This window comes from Acromyrmex echinatior, chromosome 14 (genome assembly GCF_024713525.1).
Source record: "Acromyrmex echinatior isolate Ae372 chromosome 14, ASM2471352v2, whole genome shotgun sequence".
NCBI lineage: Eukaryota > Metazoa > Arthropoda > Insecta > Hymenoptera > Formicidae > Acromyrmex > Acromyrmex echinatior.
Genome location: NC_141865.1, coordinates 5,069,223 through 5,093,338, shown reverse-complemented (window position 1 = coordinate 5,093,338; position 24,116 = coordinate 5,069,223). Strand labels below are relative to the sequence as shown.

The window sequence follows — 24,116 nt, the reverse complement described above, 5'->3', positions numbered from 1 at the left end:
AATCGGTGTTGCATATATTGCTCAAAGATACACAAGAGACAAGTTGAACATTATATTGTTTAACCAATACAGTTTAAACTTTGGCCTAAATTTAATTTTAATGTAAAACAACATGCGATGTATTTGTCCTATTATGTTTTATTCATTTCTTCGACTGAATTCTTTGCGTCGAAAGACGCAAGACTCGAGATAATTCACATTTAGAAGAAGATTCCAATCCATCTATTACCTATTTTATCTGTATGTATGCAGATATTAATAAATTTCCATTTGATGGAAAATTGTCGAACATATATTTTCATTATTTACTATTATATTTAAACTCAAACTGTTTTATATAATTATATTATATGTATAATTGTCAATTGAAGCACAGCTGAAATATTCAGTTTGCTCATACGTCTGACAGATAGATTACATGAAAGTATCGGTTGATGATGAGACTTATGGAAGCCTCGTGCTACTCTTTACGCCAAACTGTTTATACGCATGTACAGTTATAAATAGAAAATTGCATCAAAACTCAAAACGCATACTGGTGAATGTCAAGTATCACTTTAATCGCAAGCAAAGAGAGAACTCGGATGTTTAAAATTTAATATTAAAACCGCATTAAATTTAAAATTTTAAACACTTCAAAATTTCTTCAACATATTCGGGGACAACTTTTTAATTAAAAGGATACAATATATGCAATACATATTATATAATTTAAAAAATTATTTCTATGAACTTTTTAAATAAAATTTTTGTTGATATTTATCTGTTATTTGTCAATATAAGTTGCGTTATACGTCAATAACAAATGCAAGCAAAATGTAGCGGTAAAAGTATTTCGAGTATTTTGATATCGTATTATTTAGTTAGCTTCCACAATCATTCTACAACCAAATTAATAATTAATTATGGTGGCCAATAAACATTGTATTATTGTGTACAACAAAAATAAATTAACTATAATTAAACAGCTTAATTATATAACTTAAAGATTAATCATAATTGTTGATTGCGACGACACAAGATCAGGTACTATGAGAAATTCATATTTAAAAAGGCATGCAGAATGCAGCGTTTAATATCCATGTATAAAATACGTGGTTCGCAATATATCTCACCGGCACGATGTAGGATCAATATTGTTATCTACCGGATGTAATTAATAGTGTAATGGAACGAAAAGGTCAATTTTTGCTAGTTTGTTCGAATTACTGCTACGAAAGTCTATTGCAAATTTGATTTCAATACATTTCAATACATGCGTTACATGATAAATACATCGGGATTAAAGCGCGAGCTATTTTCGTGTTTATTAATTTTAGCAGTAACTGCGTGCAACAAGCATATGCGGTTGCGGTTTATACGGTTTATGTGGTAACACGCAATACATCAACCTGTGCACTGTCAATTACGGGATTTTTCGCTAAAACATCCGATTTTAATTCAGAAAATAATTGTAGATATATTAAATCAGTTTATTCTCCCTAAAGAAAATGCATTAAGTAAAGCTCACTAAGAAAATGCTTCACGTACACAGTTTTCGTTAACATACTCTTTAGTTATTACTTTCATCGTGTACAAATATTTACATCTCACTTTAATTAACGTCTTACAAACATTAATGAATTAGAATGATGCATCATGTTATGTTACATATGCTGTTATGTTACAATTCTTAATCCTCTTTGTTAATAAACAAGATCTTTAAGTATTTATCTCATTTTTTTTTATTTTATAGAACAGCGTAAATAACTTCAGATAAGTCTAAATGATGTAAGGTTTTTAATAACTAATTTTTATAAAAGATTGTAATTTAAAAACTTATAGTTATTAATAGTATGTTAGAAAGGAAAAGGTTAAAAAACTTTTATGGAATATCATTTTATTTTATGAAATAACTCGATAGATATTTATGTGACATAACAACTTTTAGTATAAATTTGTTATCCATAGAGTGATACTAATTATAAGCAGTTCTTCGGATATACAAAAGGGCTTTAATGCTCCTTTTTTAATCAGTTAATTCGTTCTGTAAGCCCATACGATTATATTGTTCATATTTTTAAATTACTCAAAGACAAATTAAATGCACTAGGGATGTATTTAAAATTTTTAAAATTTATAATAAAGAATAGCAATATTCTTCTCATAAATAAATCCAAACGTACTATTTTATTCTAAAGAACTTACTATGCATTAATATCTTATTATTGTTTTATTAATAACTTTACATCGTTTATATATGACTCATCATTCTCGCGGCTTTTTTGATTTGATTAAAAGATAACTACGAATACTTGTTAATCGAACGCTATTATTAATATATAGAATGCAATCCACTTGATGCTACAAATGGTTCAAATCATTTTATTAACCAATTAAAAGAAAGAGACTAATTGATTATAAAAAGAAAGTTTCAAAGCATTTATGCATCAATGGATTCATAGTCATTTATTTAAACACATCTATGATTCAGACCTAAGTATGAACTCTCCGTAAAACTATGTCTTTCAGAATTTCAAAGTAGTCGCAAGTTCACATTAGTTGATGTTACTTCTTCACATAAATGCCTCAATGCCTGAATACTGTCAAAAATTATAACTCTTTCTAGGTCAATTTAATCATGTTTGTATTAATTGATCGTGGACAATCAATTGATAATGCTAATCAAACGTACACAACAAAAGAAATTGAACTGAGTACTAAAAAGACAAAAGCGTACAGTCATTTTGATAATTAGTAAATACAAATAGACATATTATAATATTTATACTTCTTAAAAATATCTATTTTAAGGTAAGCTTAAACTTTTTTTCACGTTATACCTATACTTCATTTAATCATCATCAAAAGTTAACGTCATTATGTCATCACGATGTAGACAGTTACTTGAAATCCAATGAGGAATTTTATTTGACTTCGACGGAACGACATAACTTTTCCAATTGACGGAAGACTTCACAAAGTAAGAACCTTGCATTTATTTTGCTCAATTCATGAAGATTTCCACTGTGTGTGGAAAATCGAAGATTGCAGACAGATCCGATAAAACCGATAACAAGTCTGTAATAAAATTTAGAAAAGCTTACCATCTGTACTATTAAATTCTTGAATTTTAATTTTTCTCTGATTGTAAAATAATTGTAAATACAATTTCAGAATAATTCTTATAAACAGTAAGCTTATTACAAATTAATAATAATTACAAGTTTGTTATATGTATTTGTTTGTTATTTATTACATTAATTTGTATATAAATTAGATTATTTTTTTAATTGTTAGCTGAATGTATTAAATTATTTTACTAAAAAGCTATATGCACATACATATGCATCTACAATGTAACATACAAAAGGTAATTATAATAAATATATTTTTTATATATATTTTTTAAATGTATTAAAGATATTTTTTCATTTTGCTCTTCTAGCATTGAAATTGTATCTTTTTAAGTGAAGTCAAAAGTAATAACGAAATATCGATTTCGTTTAGTCGGAGCTAAACGCAATCGCGTGATTTAACGATTTGTCGCTTTCGAAAATTAATTCACTTCACTTCCGTAGCATTCGACATTCTTGGCATATTCTCAATTTCAATTTCCACGGTAATTTTGAATGAAACATAATTCTCATCGATTTTACCTCGGGAAGAATGCGTTTTGTTTACAAAGTTTAACGTAAATTTTGACGTGCCATCCAAATTTACGCTGCATCTATAGCATTGCATACTGTAGAAATGAAATTTCAATGTTGACATTGTAACTTGATATGTATAAATATCTGCGAATTTATCGCATGTTCGACATAAATAAAATTTATGTATCACAGTTTATTAACGTGTAACATCAAAGCATAAAAAGTACGAAAATTGATATTGGAGCAAATTATTCTTGAAATGAAATGAGATAAAGGTATATATTTATCACTTTATACCTGTATTATTGAAGCTGTTTCTGTAACCGAATTTATAAAGCTGACGTAAATTCCAGATAAATTGTTCTTTTGAAGATGATAAATATTAAATAATGATATATTTAAGTCAAATCCAAATATAATCGATGTCACGTATCCTCTTTAGAAAGGGATTCAATATTTCATTTGTGCCATTTTAAAAGGGAAATATCTTATTTATCCACGTATGGAGATAGGTATGGCAGTGAAGCAAATTAGAAATCGATCACGATAATATAGGCCATATTACAATTAAATTTTACTTTCATGACGCAGTGTTTGCCATTTGCTATTAGTTAACAAATGTTAAAGGATTTCAAATTATAATTATGACACGATCGATATTCGCCTAATTGCGTTAACCAAAAGTTACATTTAACAAAATCTGTATTAAAAACATTTTATAGATTGTGCAGTTGTATGTACACATTTTGTTTAAAATTATAGATAAACTTATTTTAAAAAAAACGGAAAGAAATTTCTGGAATTTATCATAATATATTATTTTAATGACTAATCAATTACATGTAAGAATTATGATTATTCGATATGAACCTACAAAATAATGAATTTTAAGTTAATAAATAATCTAAGAATAAAAAAATTAAAATATGTTTGCACAAATGATTATACACCCATAAGTAATATAAGCAGATCAGTAATTTATTTCTATATTATTTTATTATTTTTCTTTTGAATTTATTATAAATATTTTATTTATCTCATGCCTCTTATAATTCTATTTATGTATGTCAAAAATATTTATGACATGAAAGTATTTATAAACTATAAATATTTATAAATATTTATGCATCACAACATTATAAAACTTTTACAGCAGATGAGTATATCATATAGTATATAATTTTTTATTGTATTAGGTGTTGGAATTAATTCGTAGCGTTTTACAAGTGATGGGAAGTACTTTCATTAATGTATTTTTTAATGCTCATGTGAAATAAATAACATTCTTTCATTAAAAAACGCTACGAATTAATTCCAACACCTAATATCTATTATAGTAATATATTTTATCTAATAGTATTATATCTCTTACAGTATAAAATCTCTACTTTTTATTTATATATATTATTAAATATTTATATTTAATATCTACTTTTTATTTATATTAAAAATATATTAAATAAAAGATTATATCTCTCTTTTGAAAGTAATCGCTATTTTACAATTAATATTTATTTGGAAATGTGATAAGAATAACATTTAATATAATTTTACAATAAAGAAATAAAAGATGCTGCTTTCTGTATTTCTTTCTTTTAATGATTTTATGTAGATTTTTATTGATTTTTTATTTTTTTCGCTGCACATATATTTTGGTCCGTATTCATATTTCACTTTTATCGAAAAATGTGAGCGTTTATTTTTGATATTATATAATATATATAACATAAATTATATACTACGTGTGCACATTTATCGATAAAAGTAAGGACATTGGATTCTTTTATCTCTATATATTTTATATTTAAGAAAAGAGTTATTGATTATTGATTTTACAGTTTTTATTCATATCATTGCTCATATCAATGTCATAGCAATTGTGTGCAATTGTGACACACATTCTTTACATTTCTATCATCAACAGTACAACATAACTTTAAAACAGTCATAATTTTAATCACAGATATTTTTATTTATTAGGTGTTGGAATTAATTCGTAGCGTTTTACAAGTGATGGGAAGTACTTTCATTAATGTATTTTTTAATGCTCATGTGAAATAAATAACATTCTTTCATTAAAAAACGCTACGAATTAATTCCAACACCTAATAAAAAATAATGCGTGTTCCTATATTTTTAAAGTTTATTATTATAGTATCTGCGCGCTTTAAGATTTCATTTTTATATAGATGTTGTATTTTCCTATTAAGAAAATGCAAGCGTATTATGTATACTACAAAAAAATTTACATTTGTATGACTTCAGTTATATAATATATAGTAACTCAATATTTCACGGAAGTGTGAAATATTGTGCAAAATTTTTCTTACGAAACATGACGCCATTTGAAACTCCATAAAGTTTTGTCGATTTATCATGTATTGCTTTTACAGAAAGTTCTGGATATATACTTCTTGATCCTTTTACAAATAAATTGACTTCCATGTTTTTATAAAGCTAAATACAATTCCACTTACATTATTCATATGCTTGACGACACTTTTAATCATTTCACTTTCATAATATTACAATCAATATTATTCGCTCGTAATTAATCGCTATTTATCGTAATCTACATTAAAAGCTCTGGGTCATTAACTTGTCATTAACTTCATCTATCGACTATCTCTTACATTATTTATTTAACCAAGTATACGATGATTGATAGTATCCGTTTAGAAGTATAAAAGCTAGTTAATCAATCAAACGTTAATATATCTTATGATAGTATATCTCTTTCAAGATAGAAACCTAATACCTTTAAGAACCTTTTAATTTGACAAAAGATAAAATTACAGTTAATATCGTTCTATTTATTACAAATTTTTGTAGTTTAATTTGTGTATCACTTATCGATTTTATAATAGTTGATTTTAAGCTATGAAATTATAATGAAATTGCAGATTGACGATTCTAAGTGTCAACAAGTAAATATTACATCAAAAATTACTACGTACTGGTTATAAACTTTGAAATTTCGGGCATAATTGATACAAATAATTACACTTCAGAGATCGATACTCTGATGTGAAGCATATTTTGATATTTTGAAGTATTAAGTTGCTACAACAAGTAATTAAGTTGCCACAACTGCAACAATTCTTAGCATTTAATATCTTTGTCATATCGCTTTTATCGTAACGTAATAAGCATTCTAAAATGAACATTACGACAGTATTAGACTAACTTACTATTTATCATCGTTTACGTAAATTTATGATATACAATATTTATCTACTGTGAATAAGTACGTACAGAAACAAAAGAATGCTCTTGAGAAGTGCATAGCTTTTAGCACATTTGTCATACGATTTGATATATATGTCATACATTCCTTCTTTATGCACATTGCTTCTTCTGCATATGTTAGCGAAGAATTTTGCATGACTACGCGAAATTGCAACTCAAAAGATACAACTTACAATTTTATTCTACATATTTTAGCGAATTGAAATGATATGGAAATTTGCATAACCTATTCACACGATCGCACCGATGAACGGTGAATAAAAGAGCGAACAAAGTTTCGGCGGGCAATGGGTTCGAGAAGGTGAGCTATGAATTCATAAACAGTTCAAAAATGGTTATGCAACGGAAACCTGGAAACGTCGAGGCAAAAGTACGTGACGACATTGACGATGTTGCTTTTTGCTTTTTGAATATTAGATTTGCTCAATTGATGATAAAATATGTATTTCGTGCTATATTGGTAAAAACTATATTTTTGGTTCTGACGTGTAATAAAAAAAAAAGCTAAAAGATTGTCTTTTATATTTCCATGCATTCCCGATCGTTTATTAGTAAGAATTTTTCAGAATAGAAGTTCCAAAAAATGAAGATTTTTTTATCGAGTCACAATTGATAAAGCTAACATCAGTATTGATGAATTGCACCTGAATGATTCTAATTTAATTTTAATATCCACAGCAGATATAAATTAACAACATTTGACCAATTTCCTATTTTTTATTTGTAACAGATTGCATAGTATTATTTTCATACGATTATTTTCTCACAGTTTTTCATCGTTTACGTCAAGTATCAAATATATTTAAAGAAAAACAATGTTTCTCAAAGATGTCTTCTTGCTATCGCTGCTGACAGCTCTTTCATCATGATATTTTTGAATTACTTTTTGCGTGCATTATAGAAAACATGTTTGGAATATAGAGCTAATAAAAGCAGAAAATGTATTGTAATTTATTATACATATTTTGGATGGCAAATAACATAAATGTGTCCGAATAATCGACATATAGTGCAATTTATATTTAAATTTATCTAGAGGTATGTAAAAGTTTCTATTTTATAATTAAAATAATTTTTTCCATTAATATCTCTCACCAATCTCTTACCATAATACAATATAATTAGTCGAAAAGTTTTCCGGTATTATCTATTATTTTTTGTCACCTTTTAGATAAAAGATAGATAGTGCTATAAAAAAGTGTCTGCTCTTGGACGAATAAAGTTATCGACAAATTTTCGCACTTTTCCAACTTGCAAAACCGTGTGCTAGAAAGGCCATGTTATATGTAACGAAAAAAATAAAAATTTGATAGGACTTTGACATGTGCCTTATATCGATTTCCATTTTCACACGAACTAAAAATGATTATGCTATATGGAACGAAAAAAAAAGATGATTATATTAATATAATTTATCATGTAACCCTTTATGTAGGTTGCCCAACATTAATACCATGAAGCAAAAATATATATCGTAATTTTCACTTTAATATTTTATCCGTAATGCTAAATACGTGAGCGATAGAAACTTTTATATATCCCCAATATAATTTTGTACCGCCTATCGCGAAAAATACCCAATGATGTCACGTTCCACATTAATCCACAATTGTGAACACTCGTCGAAGTAATCGATGCGAAAAGGATCTCAAATTCCATATTCTATTAGAAGCCGCTTTATTAATTATCACGCAATTAGTTGTGAATCTAAAAATATTCTTCACATTTCTTTTATATGCAATTTTTCTGAGGTCGATCAAATGTTCGAATTTGATGAGTAATAAAAATCATTTGTTCAAAAATACAAAAATGCAATTGTCAAACTGATTGATTACACATTGTTGTTGAATACATATATTGTTGTTGATTTTATTAGTTTTTAAATAATAGCCTTCAGTTAAAAGAATCTTACACAAAGAGCCATAACAAGAAGATTAATGTTTAGCATGAAAAAGATAAACGCTCAAGCGAATATTTCTCAAAAACTATTTTTACAATAACCTAGAGAATACAATGACTGTCCGAATCTTCATCTTTCATGAAATTTCTATTTCCTACTTTGAAAAAACGATAAAGACGTTAAAGGAGATACATAACATATATATTTAGAAATATTCAAATATTACATAAAGTAAAGAAAGAAGTACATTCAGTTGCTGAATGTATAATTGAGAAAAAAATAACTTATAAATTGTGTATACTATAATATCACTTGATGTAAAGTGGTAGAAGAAATTCTTTACGGTTTCATTATATCAGACTAGTTTTTGAAGAGTTGGAAGAGATAAAAAGTACATGATACAAATAAAGTGACAGCAAGAAGCGTGAACAAAACAAAACAATTTATTTCAGATAAGTTTAAAAGAATACGTACAAACAAATAAAGTAGAGCAGATTGCTAAAAGAACGTATTACTGGAAAGCTACGGTAGTGAATTATTAAAAGAAAGAAATGAAAGCTCTGTATGTTCGACCATGATGTTGCTTATATGAAAACTCTTGACAGAAAATCAACGTTTATTTCTTTACCACAGAACAACAATCACGAGACATCCATTGGTCACATTATGTCAACATAATGTATCGATTATTAATTTTGTACATGATGCATAGTGCATAGAGCACGTATAATATATGTAAGACGATGGGATGAAATACACATTACACGTTCTTGCACGGATGTAGCATACACTATACAGTAGCGCATTAATATTTATTACAGGTAGAATATCTCGCAATTTAAATGAGATAATAGATGTTGCATTGTATAATTTTTCTGAATTCAGAAGAAATGATCTTACAATAATCTAACCGTGTTTTCATATAGCTAGTATATACTATAGAAATCGTAATAAAGTTTTTAATATTATTTAATATTAATAATAAATGTTCTTTAAAAGCTGACAATAGTATTTTGTGCATAAATCCTATATTTTATTTAATCGCTACAAGCAATGTATGCAACATCATGTTTAAATTATGCGAGTTGTTCAATGCCTCAAGAAAATGTAAAAGATACACGAGAACAGTCGAACTGTTCTCGCTGTGGCAAGTCTTCTTGTCAGTCTTGCCCCGTTTCGTTGAATTTCTCTTGAGATTGAATTTCTCTAAGATGCTAATTTTGTCATCTAGTATATTTTAAAAAGAATATCTTCTAGAGCGCATACTTCATTATTTAAACATAAACTCAAACGCCAATCAACGAAAATGTATGTTTTTTTATATTGTACTTGACATAATATACTCGAATTTTCAATGATTATCTTTAAATACTAGATGTAAGATTGCTCGATCACTCTTACTTTACGAATTATGTAAAATCATAAATCATTTTTACATAAAGATTTTATAAAAATATTTAAAACAACTAAAATTGTTTTAAATTTATGAATGTAAATTTGATCATAAGATTTTCTTTTAGAAGATGACTACGAAAAGTTCCTCTCTAAAAAGGTCGGCTTCATTGCCTAACGTTTTCAAGCAACTGTTTGTACAGCAAAATATGATTATTTTTATCAATTTTGAGAAGCATACAAATAATATAAAAATATTCATGATTTCTAAAATTTCTGATTTCTTTTAAAATGCCATTATTTACTTGGCCTTATTATCTTTACAAATTCTCACAACTTTATTTAATAAAATATAAAAATGTTTTTTTTTAATAATCTTTTAATAAGATATAAAAATATATCAATAAAATTTTTATAAATCGAAAATGTGTGATTTTTCGATCGAAAATGTATATTTTTTCGATGTTTAAGAATAGTAAACTACAAATATAACTCGCGATCGATTGAAAATATCATATTAGTCGTGTTTATTCAGATTACTACATTACTAGATGTGTCTAAATATAAAACAAGATACAGAAGTATCGTGCAGTGTTCAATTATCTTCTATTCTGACAATAATTGTTCTACAAAATTTTACTTTTACACAAAAATAATTTTATTTTTAAAAATTTATTTTTAAAAATTATTCAATGATAAATTGTCTATGTGTATAAATTATAATATATAATAGCATGTGCAATTCCTACATATACAACATATATACTTAGGATGAAGCCAGACAAAAGTAATAAAAATTTATGAATGATTAAATATCTCATATATTACAAAACAGAGTTTTTTATATATCTTGCTGACGATTACACAGCCATTTTATTCTATTTGATATCTAGATTTCAATTTTCTTAATTTCTCTATGTAATAGCATTTAAAATTTATTACATGCAAAATTCGCCAGCAACATTAAAATTAATAGAAACAAAGTTACTAGAGATTAATAAGTTTTACAAATGGAAATTATAAGTGATAATGATAAAACTTTATCATTGAATAAACTTTATCATAAGAAAATTATTTTCATTTCCGTCTTTAAGATAAACAGACAAAAACATTTTAAATTATATTCAGCTTATCTTTCACTTATATTCTGTGAAAAATATTGTTCATGTGTGATGACATTGTTTGTGATTCTTGTTAATTGAAGATGGAAGGAAGTCTTCCATTTCCATCTTTAAGACAAATAGATAAAGACTTTTGAAATTATTTTTAGCTTATCTTTAACTTGAAGATAAAAAGAGGTTTCTATTTATAGATATTTTATTACCGTTTATTTGTGGAAAATTGTTTTGCGCTTTTAGTTTGTATATATTTACTATCCTGATTTAATTCACCGTCACACGCAATTAACATTTAAGTGAGATAAGAAATATCGAGAAAAAATATAATGAATATTTCAATATGTTATGAGTATTCTGTGCATATTAAATTACATTACGGTAGACAATACATATTAAAATAATATCTTACGCACTCGGTACATAATCTAAACGTCTATTAAATTAATTTTTGTTAAAATAATTGTTCATAATATAATAAGACAACATTGTCTGACATAGTTAGTGTAACCTAATTTTAAAAGCGAGCAGATAATGTGAAAAAACGCTCCCACGCAATACAGTTCTTCAAAGAATAGCCTAAGGATATCGATAGCACAACCTACGTCCAGGACATTTCTTGGAGAACTGTGTTGTATGAGCTTGTATGCTTTGAAATTCTTTTTCCAAAATTTATATAAAATTACTTTGATGTATTCTCTACAATATCTCTTTTTTCTGATCTTTTTTTTCATGTCGTTGTCGCGTGTTCCAGCATCCCTAGACAAGCATTACAATAGCATTTCATGGCATATCGTTCCACGATGTAACTGATTCTAGAGAAAAATGGTGAAAGATTAATTGAGGGTATTATACGCAAAAGAATTAATTAACAGTGATATTATATTTTTAAAATTTATGTGTCCGGTAATATAATAATCTCAAAATATAATCACTATATAGTCTATAGCTTTGGAAGCTATTTAATACGAATATTAAATCTGAACACAATACGTTGATAACTATATAGAGTGCTTAAATTGAAGAAAATCAATAGAAGCGAGAGAATATGTTTTAATCGTATACTTATAAAAAATATCGTTGCAGTGGAATCTTTCTACAAAATCTGTAGACCAATGAGTTCGGAAATAATACACATCAAAAGACATTATAATAAAAATATTGAAGCATATTCGGAAAATGAATGTTATCCGGAAAAAGAAAATATATAAAAGTTGTTAAATTATAAAGATTATAAAAAAATAATATCATATATGCCATTATCTCATACTCTTGTTGCAGTTCATAATTTCACACACCGCGTTTCATATTTCCAGAAAAAGTATACGTTAAACGTGATAGCATCTCCAATATAAATTTCTAACCTTACGAAAGACTTAACGAACGTGCTTGAAAAAAGATAGAATTAATAGCTCAAAGAGATGGATATAAATATGTATAAAGATACAGATAATCCCTTGGAGAGCACAATGTTTCACGAAAATAGCGCACAGGCGTAATCAAGGAACTTCCCGATGTCCCTCGATCAAAGGAGATGTAGAAGCGAATAATCATCGCTAAGCATTGTCGCCGTATTTTACTCTATCCCGTTACCCACATCCAGTTGCCTATAACTTCTCCTTACATTTCTCTCCGTTACTTGCTAACGTGTCGAGTTAGCATTTAATTCTCGCAGACGGAGTAAAATTAAAAGCCATCAGTTGGCAGATAGTAACCAAAAGATAAAAATAATTCGGTCACGGTCGTCTCGCCTTAACGAAAATCTCCTTCGACAATTTGCACAACTTCGAGAGGTTTCAGCGAGAGACCTGGAAAAATATTGACCCGCGTTTATCGTCATAACAAAACACTTCCCACCTACATAACTTTGCATGTTGACAGATTATATTCAATAGCTATGTTGATCTTGTTGAAATCGGGATTAATTTTGTTTTAACATATTATTTAGATTTATATTAATAATATAAATTTACTGAACTAGTATAGTAATATTATAAATTAAATTAATGAGCAATTTAATTTGTGACATTATTATATATTAGTTCAGTTGCATTTCTAAGTTCGAAAAATCAATTCGGCTCGCATTTCGATAAACTACAAATGTGATACATAAATTTACACGAAATCACATAAAATGATCAACATCTAGCTTCGATATAGATATTATTTCTTAGTTATTGTGTTTTTTATGCCGTGTTATGAATTAAATTAATCTATAAATTATCTTATAACTTTTAATTATTTTAATCATTTTGATATTTATTTAAAGAACTTTAATGTATTGAAAATATGTAAATAAAATTGCGAAAAATAATACCTTGGCCGGGAGTAAAAAATATTACGACATAAAGAATCATTTTTATTGATATTGACGGGATATTGAAGTAAACATTTGAAGCAATTATCTTTGTTCTTATGCTACCCTACACCGCCACATTGCCGCCGAATATTTTATTGATTCAGAGAGAGTTAGCATATTCATACATTCATTAACCTACAATTTAAATTCAGGGATACAAAATTTAATCGCAGTATGTGTCTAGAAAGGGAAAACTTCCAAATGAATGATTTATTGAGAGAGTAGAGTTTGTTTATTCTATACTGAACTGTGACAATTCGCGTAAAACTTTTATTAACAGGAGAATCATTATTCAAAGAGTAAAAGCCAAAAATATATTTTTAACCATCGACGTAAATTTAGTTTAATATATCTTTTAAATTTTATTTATGAAACTTTATTTTATTCGTGCATCATTCACCAATTTTACTCCATAAGTATGACTTTTATGATATGTATTCAAGTTTCCGTTAATTAAAGTCATTATCATATATAAGATTACGATCTAAATAATAAGTTACATTATTCACCAATTACGAATCAATCTATGAGAATAACGGAGTATTTTATTCAAACTAACAATTAGCTTTTTATGAATATATGAAGTTTTCTTAGGGTAATTCTGGTATATATGTCGCACTTGTCAAAAACTTAATTTATTAAGTATTATTTACTATGTTTAAAGTAAACGAACTATATTAGTAAAAACTTTGTACTGTCTATTATTATGAAAAAAATATTAGAAATCTGAAATATTTATATTTCGTATTAAAAAATGAACTTCATTAAACCCTTGCATTTTTATCGTATATCCCATAGGAGTGGGATATACGGCTACTCATAGGGGCAAGAGGGGTTAGTACGGCTTATAAAAAATTTACAAATAATACATATAAATAAGACAAAGATAAAATGACATAATAACTTATAATGCGTTTATAAAGTTTTATTAAGAAATAAGAATGATAAATATGTATATGAAGTAATAAATAATAATTACAATCTTTCCAAATGAATTATTAAGTGTTATGCCATGAGGTATATATTTTATATATATAATGCGTTTATTGCATTTAGTGCACTGAATTTAATCTATGCACTTTGTATGCTTTGGGCATAAATGCCGCCCGCTAAAAATGCCATATATCTTAAACAGGTAGGCTATAAGATAGCAAACTAAACAAAGAATACAAAAACAAAACACTTGTATTTTGCTATACAACATGCTTTACTGTTCCACTACACGTATATATCACAAAATAGTTACTAAGTCTTTTACACGCCCTACAGTAATTATTTTATGTAGATTATAATTTATGATAGCGTTACTTATTACAGTGACAAATCGATTTAATTCACAATAATTTCATTAATATTAACAGTAAGAAACTGAAATCATAATACAATACTAATATAACATAAAGACATGTAATAGAATAATTGCGAGAAAATTATCCCCATTCCTTCTATTTTTTCTGATTTTTGCAGCGTAAATCTTAGCGCGGCGTATTTGCCAAAATTAGCCTAGTTTTCTTCGTTCCATACTTTGGTTGAACTTTCTTTTCACTGCGTAAATGAAGTTAAATCACTTAACTTTTGCTAAAATAAAATGAACTATTTCGCGTACTTTCTTTTATGCATTATTGTAACCGTTAAGTGCAGATTAATGTTTATATTAACAACTTTATAAGATAATATGAAAACTTTTTACAGAATATTTACAACTATAATTCATTTTTATGAAAATGATTAATTATTATATAATTTTCAGAGAAAAAAAAATGTCTAAACACTCATATTGCAATGTCATTTAACACATAATTTTCAAAATTTTTGTTAGACAAAAAAGTGATTTATAGTACTATTAGTAGTAGTACTATTAAAATTTATCGCTGTTATAGAAATAAAGCAGAATTATTTTTTATATTTGATAAATATTTAAGGTAGATGCTTTTTAATCAATGAAATCGTCAAACGATGATAAAAAATATTAAGATTAAAGAAAATATAAAGATTATGATAAAAAATAAAATTCAATAACTTTTTTTACAAAAAAATATTATATTGATACTAATTATTAATTAATTTAGCATGTGTTGCATTAATTTAAAATATTTAAATTTTTCTCAATCTTCGATAAAACAAAAATATTAACACTTGTTTATTATACATCAAAGACATAGCGATGCGGCGCTGTACTTTATCGCTACACAATGTCATAGTTTAAAGACCATAGAGAATTTAAAGTTATAATGTTACCACTTCCAGCTTTGGTTAGACGTGATATTTTTTCAAAGCTTTTCTTGTTTGTGTTTTCCAAAAACCGCCAATCATTAAAAAATAAAATTGGATAATTAAATTTGATTTATTAATTAGTTAAAAGTAATCTTGTAATCTCTCACGCGTAATATTAGCAAGGTGTCTATATACATACACATATTAATGTAGGAGCTCTGTGTGTGTGTGTGTGTGTGTGTGTGTATGTGGTGTGTGTGTATCTGTGTGTGTGCGCTTAATATTATTTTTAAAATTGTGATTCAGTTCAAACAGATGACATTTTTCTATTTAATATTTTTAGTTTAACATTTTAGATGCCAAACTAAGTATGAGACAACTAATCTGATTTGATTATCAAGTCTATTTTGTATAGCAAATCATTCGAGATAATATGATCATGATTAATAAATCTTTTTCTCTTTCATCAGCTACATAAAAATAATATTGAAAGATTTGGAAAGATTCTTTTGTTATTCATTAGTATAAATATCTTGTCTAGCAAAACTATGTCAAGAATCAAATTTTATTAATGTGAACTGCAAACAAATATTTAAAGTTTCTTAAAAAAACTTAATAAATAAAAAAGTATGTATACGTTTTAAAACATTATCTTGATAAAATAAAATTTAAGATAAAAATTACTTGCTATTCGATTTCAACGTCTTTGATTTAATATTGTAGCAACTTATAACTTCTGTCATATTTTTAATTAATTGATATAATTTGTAAAGTATTGATACAAAGAAATCGATGTAAGATTTCTCAAATTACATCCTTAAGAAGAACCAAAAGTATCTGTCCATTAGGAAATAAAGAAAACATAAAAGTTTCTTACTAAATTAATGTAATGTGTGTGTAATATAATTATTACAAAAAATTACGTTCAAATTACAGTTAACAATTACGTTGAAATTACAATTAACAATTGCAATTAATTTAACAAATAATGCAATATAAATAAATGTTTTGCGTTACAGAAAGAAATACAAAATTTAAAATAAAATTATAGTAATATAAATACTAACATAAATATTACTAATTAATATTTAATAAATATGTTTGTAATAAATACGTTTGTTTATTTGTCTCTTAATTTGCATTTTCGACATTTTCATAATTATATAATCATCAATTTTATAATTATGTGATTGTCAATCTTTTAATTGTAATTTTATTTATTTGCAATATAATCTCTATATATCTCTGTATTTGTGACTCAAATTGTATAAATGAATCGAAAGCGATATGACCAATCTAAATCTGTTTATATATTTATTTATAATCAAACAATAAGTTAAATATTTCCATCAATGAAAATCACTCCAGATCGCTTTGTTGAAGCTTTGCAGAACATTGCGATTTAATGCTATTGTCCTAATTTGTGCGCAACGTTATTAAGCCACCTTCTTGTTAGAATTACAGATGTTTGTATCTCTCAAGATAGAATCAATGAAGAACCAATTTCAAACCAAGCTCAATGGCTAACAAGCATAAACGTTATTGACAGCGAACGTATTGTCTTTCAACAGTACGAAAACCCTGAGGATTTCAACAGATAATGAAAATTTATCACATAACAATGTGAAGAATAAGCACAAAAAATCATCAAGTATATTCAATTATTTGTCGAAAAAACTATCGGTAAAATATAATTATATATCTACATAAATTTTAAATAAAGAAATATAAACTGGAATTTTTTAATATAATATAATGACGAAACGAATCTTCTTTTTTTTTTTAAAATAGCAAAATGGTATTTCAGTAAATGAAAATACATATCCCAGTTTATACATACACCCTCTGTTTATCGAATTTCAGTCTCTTATATGGATTCTGTGACTACTTTGAGATGAATGTTTATTAAACAAAAACTCGGAGTTATAGCTTCCAATGTTTTAATCTGTACATTAATATTTATATGTACTTAATATATTTTTATCTTCTTTGTATAAATATTATATATAAAATACTATATGAGAAAAATACAAATAAAGACGCGAGATTTTCAAATCTCTTCATTCAGTTTGCTGCGATATAAAATGAAGTCAAATCAGAGGTGATGTTGCGTCTCGATAATTTCGATCAAAGTACATCGTACAGTAATTTCTGTTAAAATGCAGACTAATCAACGTAGAAACGAGGTATTATTTCATATCGTTTATCAATGCTGCATTGCCGCTTCTAATAACAGTAAAGTAAAGGTCATTCAGTATTTGCAGAATTTGTTGCGAATTTACGCAATGGTGAATGTACGCAATATACTTGAACCGATTGCCATATGTTGCTATATTTGTTGTAACAAACTTTTTGAACTTTTCGATGAAAAATATAGAATACATACATACATCTTGGATAGAGTTTTTTTTGTATTAAATTTATATATAAAATGTTCTATATGATATTAGAAATATTCACAACGTGATATCACATGTATGAAGTATCCATAAGAAATAAAATAGATTTAGAAAATATTAACAAAATAATACAAATAGGATTTCTATATTTAAAAAAAACCGTAATAGAAATAAAAGAACAGCTTTCTTACGCTATATATTGATTGTGCATACGAAGATTGCGTAGGCACATATAAGATCGCTCAGTCAGGAGAACTGCTACAGCAATGATATAAAAGACCATATAACTTTTCTTTTTATTGCGGTTATTTTCTAGAGGACGCAATATTAGAGGAGGCTTATAAATAATTTTTTATATATTATACTTGTGTACAACATATTTGTAAACATATTGTTGATAAATACAATATAAATTATTTTTATATTCATAATATAATTTTATTAAATTATTGAGAATAATGAATATTTAATAAATTTTATTCACATTTAATTAATAATTTGCCTTTTTATAATCTCATATTATATCTTCAGATAAAAACATTTGATGTATAAAGTTGATACAATTATTAAATCGTATTTTTCATTATTCGTTAGTCATCAGTTGATAATTTCGAAATAATGGAGAATTTTCCAGATTATTCAATTTGCATATATTCATGCTTTAGTAAAAGAGATTTGTAATACATTTGTAATAATTATGAACCATATGCCACGATGAGACAATTTTTTTTATCAATTTATAGCGTAGTTTATGCAAGTATGCATTTTAAATTATTATGTTATATATGTGTACATCTGTTAAATCGTAAATGCGTTTAAAAATGAATAATATTTATAAAAAGAAACAGCTAAATGCGTTTTCACAAATTTTCATTTAAAGTGAAATGTATACATCCGATAATACTGTTAACTTCATTTTAACAACAATTTATCGAGTTTTGCTATGGCATTTTTAAAATTCTTTTGTCATTTATAATTAATTAATCCGTATGAACATGTTTATAACAAAAAGAAAAATTGTGCAAATGACAAAAATAATATATATATATATATATAACGTATTACATAAAGTGTAAAAATGAGATATTACAATAAAGATTACCTATAAAACACTATGGCGTCAGGATAATAAGAAAACTCTATTTTTTATTTTATTAAGAAAACATTCTCGAATGAAGAGCGAATCTCCAATGAGAACTACAAATAAAACATCCAGAGTAGCATGATACATTAAAATAGCATACAGGAGATATCAGATAGGAGAGATGCTAAAATAGCATCAGGAGATAGCATGATACATTAAAGTAACATATGTATATACATACACGTATGCTATTTATGTGTATATCACATAAGTTGATTTCTATTATCAAGAATTATCTTATATGTCAGGAAGTGACATTCTATTCTAAAGAAATTACATATGAAATATTATAATTTCTCTACATTCAAAATTTCGTAGAAACTAATGATACTAAAGTAGAAATTCTACGGAATTTTCATAATACAAAGTCGGATCAAACATTCAACTACGAACAATTCAAAACCACGCAACCTTGATTCCGAAATTTCCATATGCCATCTAATATATTTTCTTCCCCTTCGTACATACGCATATAAATGCGCAAAACGGGCCAAAACATTTTGCTTTTTTAAAATAGGTTTACAGTTAAATAGTACTAAATGATAAAAGAGTGTTTTTATGATATACATACGTAGTAGATTTATGATATACATACGTAATTTTTAATTTCTAATTCCATAAATATTAACTTTGTAAATTTATATCATACAATTAATTAGCAATTAAATGATTCCATTATTCTTAATTTTATGATTGAATTCTTTCATTTTTTTGCTAACATTAGTTTAAATAATTGATTATATGTTATAACAAAAAATGTTTAATTATTTCTATTAAGCAATATTAAAACTTTAATTAATATTTAATAAAATATTTAATGAATAAAATTTTAATAAAAACAAAGTGAAATTATAAGTATTAGAAAAATATTAAATCAGTAAATAAAAATAAAGTGTATTTTTAAAGAAATACTTTTATATATCATCACAATCTTCTACATAATTCAAATAATATTATTATACAACTAAAACTACATATTATCATTGGAATGTATTATTATTTATATTTATTTAAAGTGATAATGAATAATACTTTGTTATTTTAAGCATCGGTAAACATATTTGCATTTGAACATAGTTATAAAATTGAGAGCAGAGCAATTCTCTAAAATACAACAGATATTAATAACATTAAGAATCTGTCAAAGTATTGCGTAAATTTTAATAATATGCTTCTATCGCATTTAATGTATGTACTATAAATGTCAATTATAATTAATTAATCCGCTCAAAGCATAAGAAAACAGAACAAGATGCTCAAAGCATAAGAAAACAAATTTGTTTTACATATCGCGTTTGTATGTCGCGAGTTGCTGAATTCTCGTATATAGCACTAATGCCCATTTCCACCAACGTAGATTAACTTTAATGTCAGTTTAATTTACTTTTTACTTTTTTCTAATCTTTAAAACTAGAAAAAGACTAAGAGTAAGTTGAACCGAGATTAAATTTTATCTACATTAATGGAAATGGGCATAGATCATTTATTATAAAATCATTCTCTTTTATTTTATAACTTTCTTTGTTTTGCTGCTATATCTTTTTTCTCAAATTCACTTTACATAGAATTATCAAACAAATGTATAAGAATGTTAAATATGGCTTCCCTAGGAACTAGTTATTTTTACATGGAAAGAATGATTTTGCTGAAGTATCTAAAAATTTAGCTAACTACAAATTTGAAAATAATTTTGTTGGACCGTTAAAATAATTATTGTAGGCTACTTAAACTGGTTGTTAAAATGTCAAAACTTTTTAAAGTATTGCTCGTCATATTTGAGATTTCCACACATAATTATTTTGATGATTCAATAAAAAAACTAATTTTCAGATCTGTAGCTAGCTAAATTTTTAGATATGTACTTCAGCAAAACCATTCTTTCTGTGTGGATATGCAGTGCAATAAGAAGATGCAGGAATAAAAATTCATAAAAGTATTAAGAAACACTTAATTGGCCTGAATTTATGTTGATTAATTCGTAATTATAATGCAAAGATAATATTTTTATTACAAATATTTAATATTAAAAATTAAAAAGTTATGACAATAATAAAAATATTTATTATTGTATTATATTAATTATGAAAATAATAAGTTTTATTTATATAATTAATACTACAATTATTATAAAATGTTTTCAAATGACATAATGAATAATTAATTAGTAAATAAATAATTATTTAACATAATTAATTAAATTATTAATTTATATTAAATTTTTAGAAAACTTTTATATAATTTATGATATTTTCTTTGTATTTCGCTTTCGAAAACGTTTGAGGAATCCAAAGTATGCAATATTCCAATTTTTTTGATAACAAGAAGCATTAAATCCTTTCTTATAAAAAAATCCTTTTTTGCTTCTCAAAATGTGTTGTGAAATCTGATTGATATATAAAATTGTGCAAAGCATTGTTGCAAAGCCTAAAGAGAGTAATAGAACAGAATAGTAGAACAGTCAAAACTCCTGCATAACAACGATCAAAAGAAAATTGCATATTCAATTGCATATATCAAATGGCAATATCAACTATTCATTTGACTATCGATGTTTCTGGTCTATCGGAACTTTCTGCTTGATGACAGGCACCGTATAGTGATCAGGCTTGAAAGCATCACCAAAGTTGCTTAATATTAAACTAGTTACTGATATCGTCCTAACAGGTATTTATAGCAAGTTCCTTTCCCTACGTTCTATATGTTGCAACGCGTAAAGGAAGATCTAGAGATGAATTAACATGCTTATGTCTTTAGCAAGTTAATAAAGTTACTGCTTTGAAATATGATTTTATCACAGTTTGATCCATATTATTGCACTCGAAAGAAATGAAGAATTTTTCAAGATGAGATTATATAAAATTGATCAGTGTTGAAATTGAAAGAATCATTGGTGAGTAAAAATTTAAAAGAAAACACTTATTTAAATAATTCATTTTTTATTTTAATTCCTTTATATACTACATATATTATTTAATGTATAAAATATAAAAAAACAAGGATCTTATCCATAATGTTATAATTTAAAATAACAATAAGTTTAAATTCTACATTAATATTTTATCCAGATGAGCATACTAGGCGTATAAGTACGAATCGCAAAAAATAAAAATATTTTCACGAACTTAAATTTTATAATCTTTTTTTGATTGCGCATGCACCATGTCAGTTATATATAATCCTATTTAATATTTATTTTAAAAATCTCACACAGGTATATGAAATTAGAAGTAAAACGGTATTAAAACGATGTTCAAGAATACACAAATGGATATTATAAATATATGATTATAACTTTTATGTAGCATAACTACGTTTAATCCGTAAATGTAATAAATTTTCATATAATCCTATCGCACACTTTGTTCTATCTTTGAGATAAACTCGAAATGTTAATCAATACTTAACTACTTATTTAACTTGTTATGTGACACTTCTTCACTTGTTTAGATTGTAATAATCTAACATTTACAAATAGTTTGTTAGAAATTAGAAACTAGAAACTAGAGAGAATTTAACAACAAGTACATTAAATTATGCAACGAGTATTTGGAGATTTAACGTCAAATAATATGTTTCTCTTACTAATAATGTTTCATTATAACTTAATTGCAGAGAACAAATTAGGACAGTACGTGACAGTGGCAGCAGCATTAAATATTAGAATATAATATAGTCTCTTATAAATGTATAGAAAATTTAAATTATTATAATATAAGACGTGCAAAAGTAATTGATGTATGCAGAAGTTGCAGTCTTTTTTTCCAACGTTCTGGGAATAATTTCAAATTCAAATAATTTATCGCTATTTTATATATTTGTAAGACTGATATCGAATTATATGAAATGCCATATTTTATAATTTAATGGTGCGCATAATCTTACAAAATAATAGTAAACACGATGAGTGATAAAAAGTTTTAAATTCATTACATTCGGTATGAATTATAGCAAGGAAAAAACACTGCTAGAGCATGTGAATCAATTTACACTGTTTTTGGCGAGAATAATATTGGTCATTTTAAAGATATTAATTTTGATATGAAGGTTCTTTTATATATCTAACTCCATTAAGAACTTTTTAAATCGGGCGAAACTATTAATTGCTATTATCTTCAATTAAATAATTTGATCGAAGAAACAGGAAAAAATATTTATTTTATATGTTAAAAGAAAATTAAAAAAAGACTGTAACATTTGCATACATTTAATATCATAATATTAAATCGTACAAAATACATACATGCATACATAAATAGATTATAAATTTACTAAAATTATATAATTCTGACGTAAGAAGGAAATAATTATCAAGAGCAGTACTCATGTTATTGTTAATATTAAATAGTTCTTTTGCATCTCTAAAAGGCATTTAAAATTTAAATAAAATTCAAATTTCATTTAAGGAGTAGTTATTTTGTTTATGTTATCTTATCAATGACCCAAATACTAAGAATGAAAGTAAATTCTTGATGTTTACATATGTTTGAAGTTTCTTCTTCAATTTTCTGTTTTGTAAAACTGGCGCATTTTCTCGAAAAAAGGCTAAATTAAATTTCAACGGTTATTATTGCGTTTTCTCGGCTGTTTCTGCAACATTTATTGTATTTTTCTTGTTAATTATTTTTTTTTGTTATTGAGAGCACTGTTGTAAATACAATTTTTTTTTAATATTTTAACAAAAGCAAAATTATATAAATTATATCACTATAAAT

The 24,116-nt window shown here is 25.8% G+C and overlaps 1 protein-coding gene across 1 annotated transcript in view; it reads right to left on the bottom strand.

The window, feature by feature from the left end:
* Positions 1-24,116, bottom strand: part of LOC105148634 (neuropeptide CCHamide-2 receptor) — a 34,891-nt gene that overhangs the window by 7,986 nt on the left and 2,789 nt on the right. The window lies entirely within an intron of this gene.